The sequence below is a fragment of the Piliocolobus tephrosceles genome, chromosome 2 (assembly GCF_002776525.5).
Source record: "Piliocolobus tephrosceles isolate RC106 chromosome 2, ASM277652v3, whole genome shotgun sequence".
In the NCBI taxonomy this organism is placed as follows: Eukaryota; Metazoa; Chordata; class Mammalia; order Primates; family Cercopithecidae; genus Piliocolobus; species Piliocolobus tephrosceles.
This window is the reverse complement of record NC_045435.1, coordinates 72,128,367-72,147,785: the sequence shown is the minus strand read 5'-3', so window position 1 is coordinate 72,147,785 and position 19,419 is coordinate 72,128,367. Positions and strand designations below refer to the sequence as shown.

General features: G+C 43.1%; 1 protein-coding gene across 1 annotated transcript in view; it reads right to left on the bottom strand.

Moving 5' to 3' along the window:
- The window catches only part of PRICKLE2 (prickle planar cell polarity protein 2), a 175,441-nt gene extending 156,379 nt beyond the window's left edge, over window positions 1-19,062 (bottom strand). The window contains exon 1 of the mRNA XM_031935185.1: window positions 18,789-19,062. The gene's annotated coding sequence lies outside the window, so the exon portion shown is untranslated. The remainder of the gene's footprint in view (window positions 1-18,788) is intronic.
- Window positions 19,063-19,419: the final 357 nt, after the last annotated feature.

Below are 19,419 nucleotides of genomic sequence, written 5' to 3'. Positions count from 1 at the left end.
AAAGAACTACCTGAGACTGGGTAATTTATGAAGAAAAGAGGTTTAATTGACTCACAGTTCTGCAGGCTTAACAGGAAGCATAACTGGGAAGCCTCAGGAAACTCACAACCATGGTAGAAGATGGAGAACCAAGCATCTCTTACCATGGCAGAGGAGGAAAGAAAGAGAGTGAAGGGGGAGCTGCCACACACATTATATCTCATGAGAACTCACTCACTATCACAAGAACAGCAAGAATACATGCCCCCATGATCCAATCACCTCCCACCAAGCCCCCAACATGGGGGGATTACAATTCGATATGAGATTTGAGTGGAGACACAGAAACCATACCACAATCCAATGTGGGTGATAGCTGCTACAGTAACTGTAGTAGACTTGCAAGAGAGTAACAGTCATTGTCTTGTCAAATGGAGGCTCAGTATAAAAGATTAATATGGGCCAATGAGTGAACCACACAGTCAACCATTTGTTGCCACATTGCTCAACCCCAAGTGGAAGAAACTTAACAAAATAAAATAAATGATGTGAAGACTCCACAGCCCTTTTCCTTGAACCCTACTGGGCATCTGTTCTGTTCTACTTCCAGAATGTTCTGTCATCCAGGTCTGAATCCCTCCCACCTTTTAAGAACTACTTTTCTACTTGCCGTCTTGTAGTTCAAGTATGTTCCTATCTCCTAGACTATAATAAATGCTCCTCGAGGCGGAGACTCTCTTTTGTGGAATAAATAGTGCCTAGTATAGTGCCCTGCACATAATATGTTTCTTACTAAAGAACATGCACTGTGTAGCATATCAATATTGCTTTCACACGGCATTTCTAATTCAACCCTCCCAGAGACTTGGTGAGATGGTTTGACAGAAGCTTAATGACTTGCTCAAAGCCTGAAAATTCTTATGGAGCAGAGGTAGAACTGAACCTAGGACTTCAAATGCCACATTCACATTCACTTCCCTTCCCTTTACCACCAAAGCAAGCACTGCTCTTACCTCTCAACCACAGCATTACCGATCAGCAAGCTTCATGGAAGGCTATGAGAGTCAGCCTATTATCAGGCCTGCACCACACACTCTCCTGTGGAGCAATATCCTCATGGAGTTAGATCTGGCTTTCTCAACCTCAATATTCCTGACATTTTCCATGGATAATTCTTTGTTGGAGGGGGCCGTCTTGTGTGCTATAGGATATTTAGCAGCATCTCCGACTTTTACCTATTAGATTCAAGTAGTGGCCTCATCTCTTAAATTGTGACGATAAAAAATGTCTCCAGACATTACCAAATGTCTAGGGGAGTTGGGCAGGTGGGGAGTTCAAACCAGCTAGGAACTACTGGGCTGTTGCAGAGGCCAGGTTTACCTAGCATGGGGGTGGGCATACAACCCAAATTGACAACTGGAGCATCCCACACTCTTCCCCCATCCCTGATTAGTCCATAAGTGTATGTTATCAAGGCAGGGCCAATCAGTAGGTGTTTTTGGTGAAGAGGGTATTGTAAAGAACATTAAAAGAGTGAGAAAGCCTCACTCATGAGATCATGGCACTTTGTAGTTTGGTTTATACTGGTTTGACTTGAGATGTTGAACCTTGCAACCCAGAAAGGCCTGATTAATCTATCCACTGTATCACTGTAGTGCATGAAGTCCGACATGGGCTTCCCTTTCTAGCACAGAGTGAAAGCTCAAGTCCTTTTCCAGATCAGCATGGTCTTATATACACTGGCATTTCCTGCATTGTGCTAACATAGGTGCTGGTCCCTCTGCCAGAGGTACCCCCCCAATACTAGCACACCTCACTTCCTCCAGTTCTAAACTCAGTATGGCCCTCCCTGACATTCTCTTTGCAGGAGCACCCTCAGCCCACCCCCAGCAACATAGTAGTCACCATCTGACACACTATATATTTCCTTGTTGTCTATCTTCACCCCTTAGACATATCAGATGAGGGCAGGGACTTTGTCTCTATTGTGCACATGGTGGGTATGCAAATAGGTGCTCAATAAAGATATTTTGATTAAATGAACGAATCAATCAATACAATATGTGGTGCCCAGTCTGAGGGAGGCTGGTTATCTTCATTTCCATTGAGTATAAGGCTTAGCAGTACAAGGCTTAGCAATTTGAAACATTTAAAGATGAGTCAAAACCATCCCTGCTCCAGGTAGTACCTGCTCCAGGCAAACACAAAAGGATCACAGTCCACTTTGAATCAGGAGAGCATCTGAGTGTTAAAAACAATACCAGGAGCTGGCAGTTCCCGCTCTGCCATCATTTCTGCACGTCCCCTCCCACTCTCCCACCGCAATAGGCTCCTTACTGGTTCTTTGTCAGTGGGGCAAGAAATCCAAGTTCCCACCAAGCAATCATGTGACACCTAATCAGAATGCATAAGATGGCAAATCCTGATACAGCCGACTTTGACCAAAAAGGGGAAATTTCAGTGTGGTGGGAGAGAGCCAGCCATGAGATTCCCCTTCACATGGCCAAGAAGCAGAGAGTTCATTTTGCATACAAGGCAGGGGAGAAGCATGGACAGACATTAGAGTCTGGAGCTAACTCACACCTGGGTGTCTCTCATTCAGTGCCTTTCATCTTGATTTGCAAGTCTCAAGTTTTCCATTTCTGAATCTGCATCTGGGCCCCTTCATCCAGACTGGGTTTTCCCTTGCTGAAGAGCAATCTAGTTATATTTGGTGACTTAAGCTAAGAACATTTCACATCATGAAATCTGGTTCATCAAATACTCAACAAATATTTACTAAGCTCCTACTACATCTCAGGCTCTGTTCTAGGCTTTGGGGACACACCAATGCACATGGGAGATAAATGCTCTGATGTACCACCTAAGGATGGGGGTCTCTGCCACTTTGCACATAGACATCATTTACTACCTATCTGGTCAGACCTTCCTATGGGTGAATTCACATTTTAATGGAACACACTGGAGACATGGCAAAGTGATTAAGAATGCACTTCAATCAACCCAACATGGTCTAAAAAAAGTAAGTAATAAGCATAATCTACACCCATAGGTTCCTACCTGATAAGGTTGTTGGGAAGATTAAATGAAGTGCTTCAAATAGGAACCTAAAAATGAAAAATTTGAGGCAATCACCGTGATTAGATACTCTGAGGTAAAAAAAGTTTATTCAAATCACCCTGCACCCCCATAAGGGCTCCTATACCAACTCTCCTTTCTCCCAGGGAAGTTCAAACTTGGTCACCACTGACTATGCCCACTCAGGTCAACCACATGCTACAGGGGCCAGCTGGAAGCATAGCTCCTCTACATCCCTTGGGTGAACTGTTGGAGAACACTGAACGTAAAATTGGAAACTCTCAGCAGATGCAGTAACAGAGCGGTGGGCATGAGCCAGCAACATCCCAACATCAATTCTTTACCTCTAGAAAGTAGTTTTCTCCATGGCAAAATTGGTTGTTTATGGTCGATAGCACTTTTGCCATGGTTTTCAATACACAAGCAGCATAAGCTTTCCCCTGTGCTTCATATAACCCTTCCCTACTAAACCAGGACCCAGGACGCATGACGGTGGGAAGAGGTATGGGAGTTAGGAACCTTTGGTGAAAGACTTGGTTATGTATTTTGGCAAGTCATTTCCTTTCTCTGGATCTTGATTTCCTCAGGGGTAAAACCTCACTGGATTAGATCAGGGGTCAACAAACTTTCTCCTATTAAGGGTCAGACTAAATATTTTAGGCTTTGTGGGTCATATAGTCTCTGTCATGACTATTCAACTCTGCCCTTGCAGTGTGACAACTGAAGACAAGACAAAAGTAAATGGGCATGGATATGTTCCGATAAAAGTTTACAAAAACAGGATGCAGGCTGGATTCAGCCAGAGAGTCATAATTTGCATACCATTGGATTAGACGATCTATGAGTACCTTCCAGTTCCAATTTTCCATAACTTCGCACCTGACCTTACAGAAAATCTTAAAGACTAGAAGCCCTAGGTTAAAATTAAAAGCTCTGGAAATAATAACAGCTATCATTTATTAAGTGATTGCTGTGTACCAACTATTATGCTAACGACTTTAATGTGCTTTATCTCATTTCATTCTCAGGGCAATCTGTTGAGGTAGATACCATACTTAATCTATTTTATAGGTGAAGAAGCTGAGACTTCAGTAGTCTAAGTGATCCATCCTACATCATGTAACTGGTAAGTAGCAGAGCTGAAACTGGAACTGATGTCTGACTCCTGAGTCCTTGTTCAAAAGTACTAAATTATGGGACCACCACATAGCTGTTAAAGACACCCACCTCTGCCGGTCACCTTACCCACTTTCCCAGTTACTCTCTCATGAACCCTCAAGAAGTTCACATGAGAAATCCTATTCTTGCATGTCACATACATTAAAAGGTTGGCCTAAAAATAACACCCAAGTTCACTACTCTAGATGATGAATTGCTTTTTAAAGCATAATAACCGGTTCTTTGACCGGCTCAAGACCTTACGCTGGTAGAATACCTTCAACATGCCTTATTTGGAAGGCAACCATGAGACAAGTGCTGGATCTGCTGATGAAATCTGCAATCTCTCATCCAGGCAAACACAGCCCTATTTAAAGAATTCTTTAAACTAAGAAGAAGGGGGAAAAAAATTGAAGGACTTACTTCTTACCACAGTTTATCACAGTTAAACTAATCATAAACAAAGCTCTCAAGAAACAGTGACCTTGGAAAAAAATCAAAGGGTAGCGTGGAATGTGCATGAGATTCGCTGGCCAGTGTCATGAGAGGCGTTTCAAGGTGAGGCGCCTGCTGGAGCTCCATCAACGCCTGTGCACTGTTGCACTCTCCGAAACCTCAACAAAGTCTCCTTGCGAGATGGATGATTACTAATGCAGTCTCTTTGGGGCCTTCAGACGGATGGAGGTTTGTCATAATACAGGTATATGTTTTGGCACAGCCACAACTCCCTTCCTCTTGCTCGGTGGTAGACAGCTGCATTCTCCAGAGAGTTCTAATGTCCACAGCAAGCACAGTGAAAATGTTAATGCAACAATTTGATAAATATTCAATGGCTCTTTCCTTAGCTTGCGGATGCGATTAAGCCGGGGCTTCATTACTAAAACCTACCTTCACCTCCTATTTTATTTATGAGCTTGATTCCTTTACACTAACACACAGCCAGGTTTAGACAAATTGAAGTCAGGAGTACAGTGGAAAGAGGAACCAACAGCTCAATACCAGACCATCAAAACTCAGCGCAACTCAGGCTTCTGGCAAGAGGTATTGCTCCCGTCTCCCAAGGCGACAGACAAGACTGAAACGGAGCTAGACAAGAAAACACCTAGAGGAGAAGCAGCCCCAGGAATACAGATCAGCTGTTTTCATAGTGATGGTGATATTTGGAAGGTGAGCAAAAAGACAGGAACCCTCAATCTATTTCTCGCTTCCTAACAGGCCAGGATTATTTATTATTAGAGTATATTATACATTTGACCAACAATAATTTCGCTTCATGGATTTGTGTTCTTCCGCCCATGCAGTCCTAGTCATTCTTTGAGCCCAGCTCAAATGTCACCACCTCTTGGAAGCCTTCTTGATCCCTCCTCTCAAGTCAAAACTAATCACTCCTTTTGTTGTAAACCTACGTGTTTTGTTGATAAGGTTATCATAGCTTTTCTCTCACAGATTGCCTTTAGTATTACAGTCAGAAATAGTACAGTTGAAAATGAAGACTTGAGTCCGACTACCTGGGTTTACCACTTACCAGTTGTATGGTCTTAGGCATGTTACTTAACCTCTCAACACCACATTTACTTATCTTTAAAAATGGAATGATGATGCCCCTACAGGACTGTTGTGAGATCACCTGAGATAAACGTTTCAGTACCTAGCAAGCATTTAGATATTCTCCCTAACAGCTAGATACATACATGCCCATATGTATGTTGAAGGAACCTGAAAGCTCCTATCTACCTCCCGCATCTTCCCATTTAGGATTAAAAAAAAAAAAAAAAAAAAAACTGTGAGCCATGTTGGCCAAATTCCAAGCCATAGTAGTGAGTAGGGTCACTTTAAAAGATCACATACCCAGTTACTGCTTTCACTCAATGTCCCATGTCTTCCCTCCATGGACAAGTTTACTGTGTGTGTGTATGCCTGAGCTTGCTGGTCACTGAAATTACTTCTTGTTCCATGTGACTAGAGAAAAAGTTTGGTAGAATCTCAAGATTTGCATTAATGTTTAGGAGTGATTAGGAGGCCCTATGTAGGCTTCAACCTCAGCCAAGTGCCCTGATCCAGCTTTCACAGGACCCTCCACTAAAGGGGAATGTTGTCATCCTTCCTTATTGGTTCCTTGGGAGCATCTTTGGAGGGAGCAAGTGTTTATACAAATCAAGCCCATACCTCATTCCTAGCATGATGCATGTGGACCTCCTCACAGTGCTTGAGGGCAGATGCAGGGAGAGGGAGAGGAGAGTTTGGAGTTAAGCAGGCCTCAGTTCAAATCCCAGTCTGCTGCCATAAGGCCTCAGGGGAGATGGAAATCTCTCTAGCACTCATTCTTTACCTTGTTGAATATGACAGAGAACTCTAGTTACTTATCTCAGTATCTCTTCTTCCTCCTAGCAGGATTCCAGTTTTTATCTAAGCACACTCACAACTTGAGTAAACAACTGCATTTCTCAGCCTCTTTTGCAAAGATGTGTGGTCATATGTCAAAGTTCTAGCCAAGGAGATGGTAGTAGCATTGGGTGGGACAAGGGGAAGTCTCCTTAAAAGAAAGTATGTGTATACTGCTTCCCTGCTTTTTTTCTTCTTGCTGCCTAGAATGCAGACATGGTAGCAGCTGAACTATGGAGCAACTCTGAGGAAGGGAGCCATATGCCGAGGTTGGCAGGGCAGGAAAAAAGCAAGCTGGGTCTCTGTGACATAGTGAAGCTGCTAGACTAGCCCTAGGCAGACACCTTTAAACTTCTTTAAGGAGAGACAAATAAAGACTTGACTCATTTATGCCACTATGGAGGTTTTCACTGTTCTGTGCAGTCCAACTTGATCATTACTTACATATAAGGCTCAGCCAGAATGTAAATAAAACTATGACCTGCAAGCCAAGTCCAGCCCCACAGCCTGTTTCTATATGGCCCATGAGCTAAGAGTGATTTTTATAGATAAATATTTGCAATCAAATTGGTAATAGGAGACAGTAACTCTAAACCTCACTTCCTCAACAATGAATTCCATTCTTCTCATTAGGAAACCTGTATTTCAGAAAGGTTATACTCAATTATTATCATTATATTTTGAATCTTGTCAAAAAAATCTGTGGAAATTTGTTTTCTCATTATATGAGTACCTACATACTAGTCTTGATTTTGCCTCTTGACTTGTATAACCTAAAACATTTACTATTTGGCTCTACACAGAAAAAGTTTGTTGACCCATGATGTAGAAAAGTCTCCAACATGTTGCAATCATAAAGAAAATACTCAATAAATGACACCTGCTACTATAATTAAATCTCCAAAAGAGCCTGGCACAAAGTTACTCAACTATTTATTCATTTTTATGAGATATTATAATCCTATAGAAAAGTATGGCTTAACTCTTTGTTGACTTAAATAGATAAAAAATTTCCAGAGTCAACCTCACCCCTTCCAAGCATCTCCACCTTCTTTCCTACTTCTTGGTCATCAGGCAAGAAAAAATAAACATGACAGCATAACAAAGACACTTAGAATGCACTGTCTCCTATGTCTCCCTCCCCACCCCATTGGTCATGTATGCATTTTTAAGGCCACCTAACACAAAGGGACAAAATGTATATGATAAAGGGGTTTTTGGCACTGAGTCTAATTTCATTTACATTTTTCTGGAATGGTTTGGTAACTGAGCCTAATATCCATCAGGTATTTCCCCAATAATTCCAGAATTGACATGTGTAAGTTGCCAACCTGGTGCCAATTAATGGAACCCTGGGCAAAGCCACATACATGATTCTATCATTCAGTACATCATAGTAATGCTTCACCCATTCATTTGGGATCCAGGAAAAGTCTCTCACACATGTATCACGAGGAGCAGTTGAAGCATGAGTTTCAGCCTTCCCCCATAGAAGAAAAATTATTTGGCTGAGTTAAACCAGTGGTTCCCAACCTTTCTGGGCAATGGTGCCAAGCTTATGGCTCATGTTCACATCACTCTGTCAGTCTGTGCCAACTCCTCCCTCCACCCTTCTGTTCCCAATCCTCAGTTGGACATGCTCTAATCTGTAAGACAGTCTGGGCTGTTCCAAACACCAGGGTTGGGAGTATGAAAGGGGAGTGTAGGACCAGTTCAGTGGAGGCCTGTTGGAGAAGAAAAGGGGTATGTGTGGCCCATCATGTCTCTCCTTAAGGCAGCCAGGGAAGAAAAGGCTGACTTGGCACTAGGCAGCCAGGGAAGAAAAGGCTGACTTGGCACTGGCAGTGGAGGTGTGAGCAAATGAATGAGGTGGCCCTGAGTGGGATGCAGAAAGGTGGAGTTGTGACTTTAGATGGGTGTTTACTCCTTCAAAATTACCACATCCAGTCCCAGCCCACTGGAAGGCAAGCCAAGGGGAAAGTCTTATGGAAAGAGTGGTGGCTCAAAAGACTTCAACACATCAAGAGAATGTAGACATGGCCAATGGCTTGGGAGGGCAGTGGGTGGGCCAGAGGATGAGAATCATTCCTAGTAATCAGCTATTATCCTTTGCCATGGTTTGAATGCTTGTATCCTTCTCCCTCAAATTCATAGGTTTAAATCCTAACCCCTAAAGTGATAGTATTAGAAGATGGGGCTTTTGGGAGGTGATTAAGTCATGAGGACAGAGCCCTAATGAATGGGATTAGTGCCCTTAAAAAAGAGACCCCAAAGTACTAGCTCTTCCCTTCCACTGTGTGAACACACAGCAAGAAGTCACCACCATCTATGAACCAGAAAGCAAACCCTCATCAAACACCGAACCTGCAGACACTTGATCTTGGACCTGTAAGCTCCAGAACGTTTAAAAAAAAAAAAAAAAAAAAAAAAATCTGTGGTTTATAAGCTAGCTAGCTTATGGTATTTTGTCACAGCAGCCCAAACAGACTAAGATACCCGTGGTTAGAAGGAGCTCTCATGTTGCAAAGCATCTCAAGCAAGCAATTAGAGGGTGGGGGTGGGAAGACATCTTGGATGAAAGTATTGTGGATTTTGTCCCAGCATTGCATGCACTCCCAAAGGATATGTACTAGAATGTCCGGAACAGCACTTTTTGTAATAGTCTCTAACCAGAAACTAAGGAAACTCCCAGCAACAATTGAATGAATACATTTTGATCTATTTAACAATGGAACCCTATAAAACAACTAAAATCAAGGATCTACAACCATACACAAGAAAATAATCGGATCTCACAAACAGAATGTCGAGTGAAAGAAGCCAGGTGCATAAGAGTACATATTGTATAATTCCCTTTATGTAAGATATAAAAACTGGTAAAACCTATGATGTTAGAAATCAGAGGCCAGGTGCAGTGGCTCATGCCTGTAATCTCAGCACTTTGGGAGGCCGAGGCAGGTGGATCATGAGGTCAGGAGATCGAGATCATACTGGCTAACACAGTGATCATACTGGCTAACCCGTCTCTACTAAAAAAAAGAAAAAAGAAAAAATACAAAAAATTAGCCAGGTGTGGTGGCAGGCACCTGTAGTCCCAGCTACTCGGGAGGCTGAGGCAGGAGAATAGTGTGAACCCAGGAGGCGGAGCTTGCAGTGAGCTGAGATCACGCCACTGCACTCTAGCCTGGGCAACAGAGCGAACATCTGTCTCAAAAAAAAAAGAAAGAAAAAAGAAATCAAGAGAGTGGTTAGAATTAAGTAGGGGTGCAAAAAGGGCTTGTGGGACACTGGTACTATTTTATTTCTTGATTCTCTGTGCTGGTAACATTGGTATATCTAGCTTATGAAATTTCATTGAGCTGAACACCTATAATGTGTTCACTCTCCTATATGGATATATTATACTTCTGTGAAAAGATCTAGAAGATATAATATGGCCTTTGGAGATCTGGAACCCACAGTATGCTAATTTTGAAAGGATTCCTGACTATTCCTGGGCCAGAGTAAGCCTTAATCACTTAATTTGACAATAAGACTCAAAGAGAAGGAACATGATAACAGTGGCAGCAACACAGCAGTAGTAAAATTATACAACAATAAGCCAATATTTACTCAATATTCACTTGTGCTAAGCACACCACAAATTTGATCTCATTTAACTTTATAATACCCCTATGAAATATACAGGTATATCCCACTTAATAGCTGAGGACACTGAAGTTCTGAGGGGTGAGGAAATAGACCTGACTCCTGATTTAAACACCCCTTCTGCCTCTTCATGGGACCAAGGAGCTCGTGGCTAAGTGAGAACTTGATCCAAGTCTCCTAATGCTTGAGTCAATATGCCTCTGTGGTAGGCTGCAAAATGGCCTCCCAAAGATATGTCCATGTCCTAATCCCCAGAACCTGAAAATCGTAACATATTTGAGGAAGAAGCCCTTGCAGATGTAATTAAATTGAGGATTTTGAAATGAAGAGATTATGTGGATTATACAAGTGGGCCCTAGATGTCACCTCAAGTATCCTTTGAGAGGCAGAGGGAAATTTGACACATGCACAGAGGAGAAAGCAATGTGAAGATGGAGGCAGATACTGGAGTGATGCGGCTGTAACCACGGAATGCCAAGGATGGATTGTTGGCAGTCACAAGAAGCCGGGACAGACTCTCTCCCAGAGACAGCCAACACCCTGACTTTCAAACTTCTGGCTTCCAGAACAGTAAGAGAATAAATTTCTGTGGTTTTAAGCCACCAAGATTGTGGTAATTTGGTACAGCAGCCCTAGGAAATGAACACTCCCCCTAAACATAACACAGCAGCATCTAAAGAGAGTGTTCTACAAAATGGCAACAGGTGTCCTTGAAAAACATGCCAGAATCACCAGGTTTGGAAAACAATGTTAAGTGGGTTTCTTTATGATTGGACTTCTCAGGCCCTATGTCATGCTTATTGTCCCTTATGAATCGTTGAGGAGATACGGTACCATAGACTTTTCCAAACTTGACCGGCCTCAGAACTGTCTTGTGAGACTCCCCTGACACATTCTCAGGAAGTCTTGCAGTAAACCACACTGAACACACTTACGGGACCCAAGAGGGAACAAAGGCCTGAAAAGTTAAGAGTTATCACTTTGCCAAGCTCATGATTATCCTTCTAAAGGCCCCCTACCACAGTGCAGTAGCTATGAGGGCAATAGTTGTACCAGATAATCTCCATGGTCCATTCCAAATCTAACATTCTCTAATTCTTTGTGTACAGCAACAGTTCTTGCCCATGGCAGACACTGCTAATCAATTGCAGCACCATTTCCCTAAGCCCTGAAGGGGCCCCTTTAATTTTTTTTAACCAGAGCTGCAGGCAAATAAAACCTCTGTACTATTCCTGTCTTAGTAACTCAATGAACAGTCCAAATAAATAAACCATGGCTTGTGGGTTTTCAGAAATGCCTATATTATTCTCTTCTTGCCCGGGGAAGGACATCCTCTTCCCCACCAATATCTGTTGATGTTTTTCTCCACTTTTAGAATATGCAACCCTTTGCTCTGATTTTTAAATCAGTACTCTACCAATAACATTCAATAAGAGGTTGTGGCTTTTGGGGCCAGAGAGAAGAGCAAGTTTGGGGCACTAAACATACAGTTCAACCTTTGTTCCCTGGGAAAGATTCATTCTGACAGATTAAAAAATATATATGTTTACTGCTTTCTGAGTTCCAAAGCCATTTGTGGGAGTTGTAGCGGATCTTAAAAACTTTTGGATCCCAAATCAATTCCCAGGACAGCTGCGTCTGATCAGACTTCCTAGTCAGGAGAGTTCAGAAGCTTGGGTTCTTCAGAAAAAAACATTAGCTGGGGTTGCAATTTTTAAAAGGTGATGAGACACTCATGCCTCACTTGTAGTGAGTGCTGAAATAATGCCTCACTCCAAGGGGTTTACAAACCTCCACAAGGGGCAACTATCATTGATCTAGTTTACAATTAATAAAAAAGAAGGCACAGAAATGTGAAGTGTGTGGACTTAACAGTGTTGGGAAGCACATTAATCTCTACATCCCCCAGGAAGTAAGAGGGAGATGAGGAAAGGAGGAGAGTAATAAAAATAATTAAAGAATTTTTAATTTCCTAACAATTTTCTTGCAGTGTTAGACACTGGCCCAGGTACCAGTTAATCAGTCAATCAAAATTTATTTAGGGAGCCCTCCTAGAAGGAAGGTACTGTCACTGAAGATGGGATTTAAATGATGCAATTCTTGCCTTTAAGGGACAAGGAGGGACAGGGACAGGCTTATCATATTGAAAATAAAATATTTTGGATCTTGAAAAGTGCTTTGGAGAAAAGTTGGTAAGATAATGCGGCCAAGAAAAATGTGGGCTGTGGAGTGTAGTCATGGAGCAAGGCTAGGCAGGAAGTCCTCTTGACAGAAGGACATGTAAGCCAAGATCTCAATAATGAGAAGCTGCTAGCCAGGCAAAGATCTAGGGGCAGAACATTCCAAGCAGAAAGAACAGCAAGCACAAAGGCCCAGAGGTAGGCAGAAACTAGGGCTGGCCTGTGGCTGAAGCACGGGTGCTAGTAGCCAGGTAGGAAGATGCCCTTGAGAGGTAGGCACGGGCTAGAACTTGCTAAGCTGGGAGAGTCTCACAGGTCATGGCAAAGTGTTTGGTTTTGTCCTTATTGCAATGAGAAGCTGTCTGAAGGTGTTGAACAGGGTCGTGTTATGATGTGATTTAAGCTTCAGAACCACTAGGTGTTTAGGAAGGTTGTCAAGTAATCAAGGTGAAAAATGATGGCAGCATGGACTAAAGTTGGACCTGTGGAGGTTTGAGATATATATCTTTTCTATCATATTTTTTATAGAAGTGTAATTTACACACGGCAAAATCCATTGACCTTATATGTAGAGTCTCATCAATTTTGAAAAATGCCTATATCCATGTAACGCACACTCTATCAAGATAGCAAACATTTTCAGCACCCCAGGAAGTTACCTCAAGCTCCTTTCTAGTCAGTCCTCCCTCCCTCTCACCCTCACCTGCTACAATTTGGGGTATGTTTTTGAAGTAGAACTGAAAAGACGCATTCTCATTGGATCGGGTATGGGAGGGTGAGAGAAAGAGAAAGAGAAAAATCAAAGGTGCCAAACAGTTTTTAGCTCAAGCAACTGGTAGCTGGAGGTGCCATTTGTTGACACAGTCAAGGCTTGAGGAAAGGAAAAAAGCTGGCGCTATGTTTTGACACAGCAAGTCTGAGAAGCCGATTGGACATCTAATGAAGATGCTGAGAAGAGATGTGTATCTGAGTCTGGAGCTCAGGAGAGAGGTCCAGGCTGGAAATGTGACTTCACTAGTCAAGAGTGCAGTGTAACATGAAGCCACGGGCTGGATGGCGTCAACAAGGGAGCAATAAAGATGAAAAAGACATGAGCAAGCAGGAAGGAGGCAGGAGCGGCTGACGTAAAAAATAAAAAATTAGAAGAGGAGAAAGAGCAGCAAAGGAAATTGGGAGGTAGGAGGAAGGTAAAGCAAGAAGGAGACAGAAAGTTACAGAACGAAGCAAGAGGAGGGAATGATCCACTGGGACAAACCCTGCTGATAGGCAGAGGGCGACCTTCACATGTCTTAACATATTTAACCCTCCCTAAAACTCTGTAGGGTAGATGTCCCAATTATTTCCATTTTACAGACAAGGAAACTGAGGTTCAGAGAGGTACATGACTTGTCACATTGCTAATAAGTGGTGGAGCCACCATTTTAATGTTTAACAATTTTCCCCAAGTGTGTTCTGTGGCACATTAAGAGGTGAGGCTGCAAGGTGGTTCCAGGGTCACATTAGCACAGTACATGCAACATCAAGGCTAAACAGGTTTCTCTACTCCAGGCCTTCTCATAGCCTTTGAATTGCAATTGCTGAAGAAGGATGATATTTTACATATCATCTCACACATGTGGTTCCACACACACGGTACCTTTTTTTTGTTTTCTGTTTTAGAGGAGCAATTCACCAAACAGGTGTTTCCAAGATCACAGTAAGAGAACCACTGCTAGAAGGCAACATGAGCAAGTTTTCAAAATGTGTTTAAACAAAGTCGAAAGCGCCTTCTTGGACATTACATCACTTGTACCCGAAGGAGAAAGGGTCAACGTGAACATACCATTTTACAGATAATGAAGCTGAAGCTCATGAGGTTAAGTGGTCTGTCCTGTATCCACAATCCTGCAGCAATTAAGCAAGAAAAATCATTCCTGGTCCATGTGCCCCAAAGAGTAAGAGAAATCAGGTCAGGCCAAGGGAGAATCAGGCAAGAAGCTTAAATGAGGCTTCGTTCAGTCTCTGCCTCTCCTCTTTATAATATTCCCTTTGAGTTCACTTTCCACAGGATTACACTCAGAGTGGGGGGGATATACAGATAATGGAGGAAGGGCTGCAAGTGAGCTTACGCTATGAGCATTAGGAAATGGCTTCAACTTTCTTGAGCTGTGTAGGGTGAGGTCTTGTGAAAGGATCTTGTGGGAGGCATTATGGATTGGAGGAAAGAAAGTGGCACCCACATCCAGGTGGGAAAGGGCCCTTGATGGAAACAGAACTGTCTTAAGAATTCCAAAAGCTGGGGGAATTAAAACCACTTCACAGTCAATCAGTCTTATCGTGGGTCATCTTGGTTCAGAACTTAAAGAACCCAAGACAAATCAGCTGGACACTCCTCAAGTTGTTGCCACAAGGGCCTCCGCCTCATCTGGTCTCCCTCAATTCCATCACGGTGGATTGTCTAAATGGGGACCTCATGGACTGTCTACAGAATGCCAGCATCCTAGAGAAGCAGTCTTCGACAGAGTGGCAGCACGGTGGTTACTGGGTACAAATTATAAAGAGAAGACCGCCCACCACCCCCCCACCTCCCAACAATCCACCAAGAGCAAATGCTTGAGAGCACGGACTGCATTTAAGAATCATCATCCCAGGTAGATGCTTGGAATTAGACAGTTGTAGGTCCAGGTACCCCGCATGGCCACTTGGTAGCCTTGTTTCTCAGGGGAGTTACGAACCTCTTTGAGCTTATCCTTCCTCATCTGTGAAATAGGCTAGCTGATGGCACCAACCCTCATAGGGCTATTGTAAGGATTTTTCAATAATAAAGAACAAACAGCAAAGTGCTTCTCAAGATAAAGTCCAGGGTTCCACCTGGATATTTCTTAGGTCATACTACAGACCTATGAAATAGACTCCCTGAGGATATCCCTATGTACTGTAAAATCTGAGAAAGACTGGTAAGACATTAAGTCTGTGCTTGGCAAAAGCTCAGTAAGTTAACAGGCATCATTCTGTTTATTGCTGTTATCATTTATAATATGCCAAGATGAGACCTCTTCTCCAGCCTGGACAACTTAGTGTTCAAAATTAGAATTTATCTAACATCCAACTCAGCAGATGTTTGCTTATCCCCAGAAGCCTGAACAAAGCCTCAATCATGAGAAAATATAAAATAAAGCCAGTGACTAATTACAGCAGCCTGGGTGAATGCAGAGTAACCTTTTGCAAATGTTCCCAAGAGATCAAGTAGTAGTTGTTTTAAAGAAAAAGTAGAATGAAGCAAACTTTGAAAGATGTGATAAAAGCAATGTCACGTACACACTCCCTGTGGATTGGCATCTTGCCTGGGAAGGTGCTTTGTGAAGAGGGAGACCCTAGTGATAGGTACAAGGATTTCTCTACACAGGCTGGCTGTTAAAAGTCAAATGTGAAGCAATTCTCAAAGGCCTCTGGGCTAATCTTACACGGAGATCATCCATGAGTTTTCCCAGACATTGAGTCCCACAGTACCTGCGTCTGTTCCCTCCACTACCCCTACATCTTCCATTCTTCTGGAAGTTGTCCGGATTACAATCTTTGCAAAAATGAGCCTTCCTTTGCTGGTCACACAGAGGAGCAGGGTATGAAAAAACATCATCAACAAAACAAAGCAAAAAGAAAACCAAAAAAAAAAACAAAAACAAAAAAAGGAATGGTAATCAAATACTAAGTATCCCAGAAAAGAATCCCTCGCCATTCAGATTTTGAGAAAATAAAAAATATCAAAGAAATTTTTTTGGAACATCATATTTAAATTCTCAATACAATTTCCATAAAGTCTCATTATATTCAACGAGGATTACCATTCTGTGTTTCAGCAGCTAAAAAAAAATTATTCCCTCTGCTTCCTCTCATTGACATCAGAATATCACACCGAGTTTATATTCACCCAGCGCTCTCCTATTTTATGATAGTTAGAGGAAGTGCTTAATGTGACCGAGTACTTTTCAGGAAAGATTAAGAAAAATAGCTTCGGGAGCACAGCATCTCTGAGATTTGGTTTTCTAAATTATTTTTAAAAACCCACAGATCTCTGCATACACAACTACACAAAGCAGTACGTGTGTCCCTCAGTTGCCCCTTACCATCTTTTCATTGCCCATTTTCTGTATTGTTGATTCATTTCAGGGCAAACCCCACACAGAACCGCTTAGCCTACTCTGCAAACAGCTCTACAAAGACCATAAATGTCACCACCAAATTGGTGAGTGCTAGTTCAAACCTTTGCATCTCTCTCATTCCTCGAGACATCTGTGTCCCTAAGGATAACAATTCTGGCTTAAAAGAAATCTTGGGAAAAGGAGCCAAGAGTTTTTCCTGTTGAAGCTAAGTGGGAGGAGGCCAGTGGGGAAGTGGGCTCGATAAAACTGTCTCAAAAATAAGTTCCATCTTAAGCTCGCAGAGGGAATGAGAGAGTTATTTCAGTTTCTTAAATGGAAGTACAACCCCAAAAATAAAAAATAAAAGGCTTGCTGATGGAGAGGCTTGAAAGCCTGTGTGAGATTGAGGGTATCACTGTGGAAAGATTGCCTTGTAACAGAGCTTTCTTGTATTACACCCAGAGCTGTGTACCATCTGAGGCTGATTCAGGAAAATACTCAAATCTCCTGGTAATTTCCTGCAGACAGGACGTTTAATCATCTCCAAGCCTCCACCGCAAAAAAAAAAAAAAAAAAAAAAAAAAACCAAATGATTCACACTCTTAAAACGAACCTGCCTTCAGAACAAGAACCGTTTTCTGGTCTTGAAAAGCAGCCACGATTTGTTATTCTAACAAAGTGTTCCTTTCCTCCAAACAGAAATAAAAGTTGCTCAAGGAGGGCTTGTCCTGATTTCTGTTCTGCATTTCTTGAAACTTCCATCCAGTCAACAGTTTCTCCTGGCAGGTTCTCAGAAATCCAGGGAGAGCTGGGTAATCAGTGACTAAGAACACAGGATCATTTTTATATGCCTCCCTAACCCCCACTTTTTGGCCCCATGGGAAGATGCTTTATTGTAGGATGAGCAGAACTAGCTGCACATATAAATTCTTCACTGCCCAGCTCACTTGACACCTTTATCTGAATTGCCCAACAGGCTGGGAAGATTTGGCAATTGATGATTTGAAAAGCAAAGGCCCAGATCTTCCCCAAGTGGTATTTGTTCTGTCTGTACAGACAGGGCCATGTCCATGTCTCTAATTACTCAACTAGCTGCACAGATAAAAACATTTGTATACAGAAAGCAGGGAACTCAAAGTATACAAATGATTCACACCACCTAAACAACTGCAAATAAAGGCCAGCCCAGCAAAATGAGGGCTTCTAGAAGCCAAAATAATTTAATATAGGCGGAAATGGAATTTGGCAATCCACACATCAGACTCTGCTCCAATTCTGGAAGGCATGTCTTCCAGCTGCCTCATCTTAAAAAAAAAAAAAAGTAAACTCTGACCCTCTGCATTCGATTCTCAACCTCTTGCTTAGGTACACACAAGTGAACAGATGGGTGGGGGGAGCTGAAACCGCATCTTTTAAATCTTACCCAGCACCTACCCACAATCTTTCCTGATTATTTTGGTTTTAAAATTTCCCAGGGCACGGCTGCCAGCCTTCACCAAGTCCTGACTCTTGCAGCATCTAAGAGGGTGCATTTGGTAAATTGGAGAGTAAGAATTAACTCTCTCATCTCCAAACTATACACTCCCCCATGTAGAGCTAGAAAGGGCCAGGAGAGGGGCCTTCTCCACCTACCCCAATTTAGAAAGAACACATTAACAAATCCAGAGTTGCTTCATTACCGAAGTCCACCAAGAAGCAAAGAAATGAATTTTTAAAGTTCTGGGAAAATAAACAACTTTTCTCTTTTCAGGGATAGAAGCTCAAAACATAAAGGTATGTGGGAAGAAGTAAGTCATGTTTTAAAGTAGATCTTCCTGGAGATGTTAAGAAATATTTTGAATAGAAAATAACTAGGTCATTAACAGTAAATACCTGTGAAATATTTACGGAAAAATGAATTAATTCTAAGATAATAAAGGATATTTAAAAAGCAAGTCCAGGGATGTTTCCATGTTCCCCTGTAGGGAGTCCTAATACAGTAACAGCACCATCCGCTCGTGATATTATGATTACATTGTTGGTGAATAAAGTGGCTGTGCGAAAGGTGGATGACACTCAGACCCTCAGTTCACCAGGTCCCCACCGCGGGGCTCCTGACTTTCCAGCGTCTGGGTGGCAAAGCGCATCTCTCCCAGAGCTTAGTTTCCAGCTGCAAGGCCCCTTTTTCAGGGGAGCTTCTGAAACCAAGAGCAAACATGCCCCTGCGCCCCGCTCCGTGCTCCCCAGTTATGGGGGGGCCACTTACCCGGCTTAGCGTTGCATTGCTCCGACGCTGCGGCGCCTCCGCCGGCCCGGGAAACTGGGGGGAGGCGAGGAAAGGGGGTTGGAGACCCAGAGGCAGGGGTAGTGGCTGCAGCTAAGGAACCCAGCGGGGCGTCGGCAGCCAACTGCCCGGAGGCGGAGGGGGCCCTGCAGGGGCTCCGCACAAGGGGGGTAACATTCCCGGGGCGGCAGCTGCTCTGTGCGCAGCTCCGGATCCAGGAAAATCGCTCAGGTCCTGGGGAGAGGAGCTTCAAGCTCTCTGGGCTGCCTCCCGGCTGCTTAAAGGGACGCCTCCCCACCTCCCACTCCGCTTATTGGTGAACATCTCGAGCCACAGGCCAATCCTAGGCCTGTTCCCAAATTGAGATTTCAATCAAGGGAGCTACTACTTTAAAATTAGAAAGGGCTAATGGAGTGCTGAGCCACCTTTCAAAAGCAGAAGGACACAGGCTCTCTGGCCCTCAGACCAGAGGTCCTGAGAGCTGGCAGTGGCTGGAAGAGAAAGATTAGACTGTGCCGTGCACACAAGGAACAGGGTGCATGCTGGACTCCTAGGCTTCACCCCTCCTGTGGTCCCCCCCAACCCACTGCAGTCCTTCAAGGCTCATCCAGTT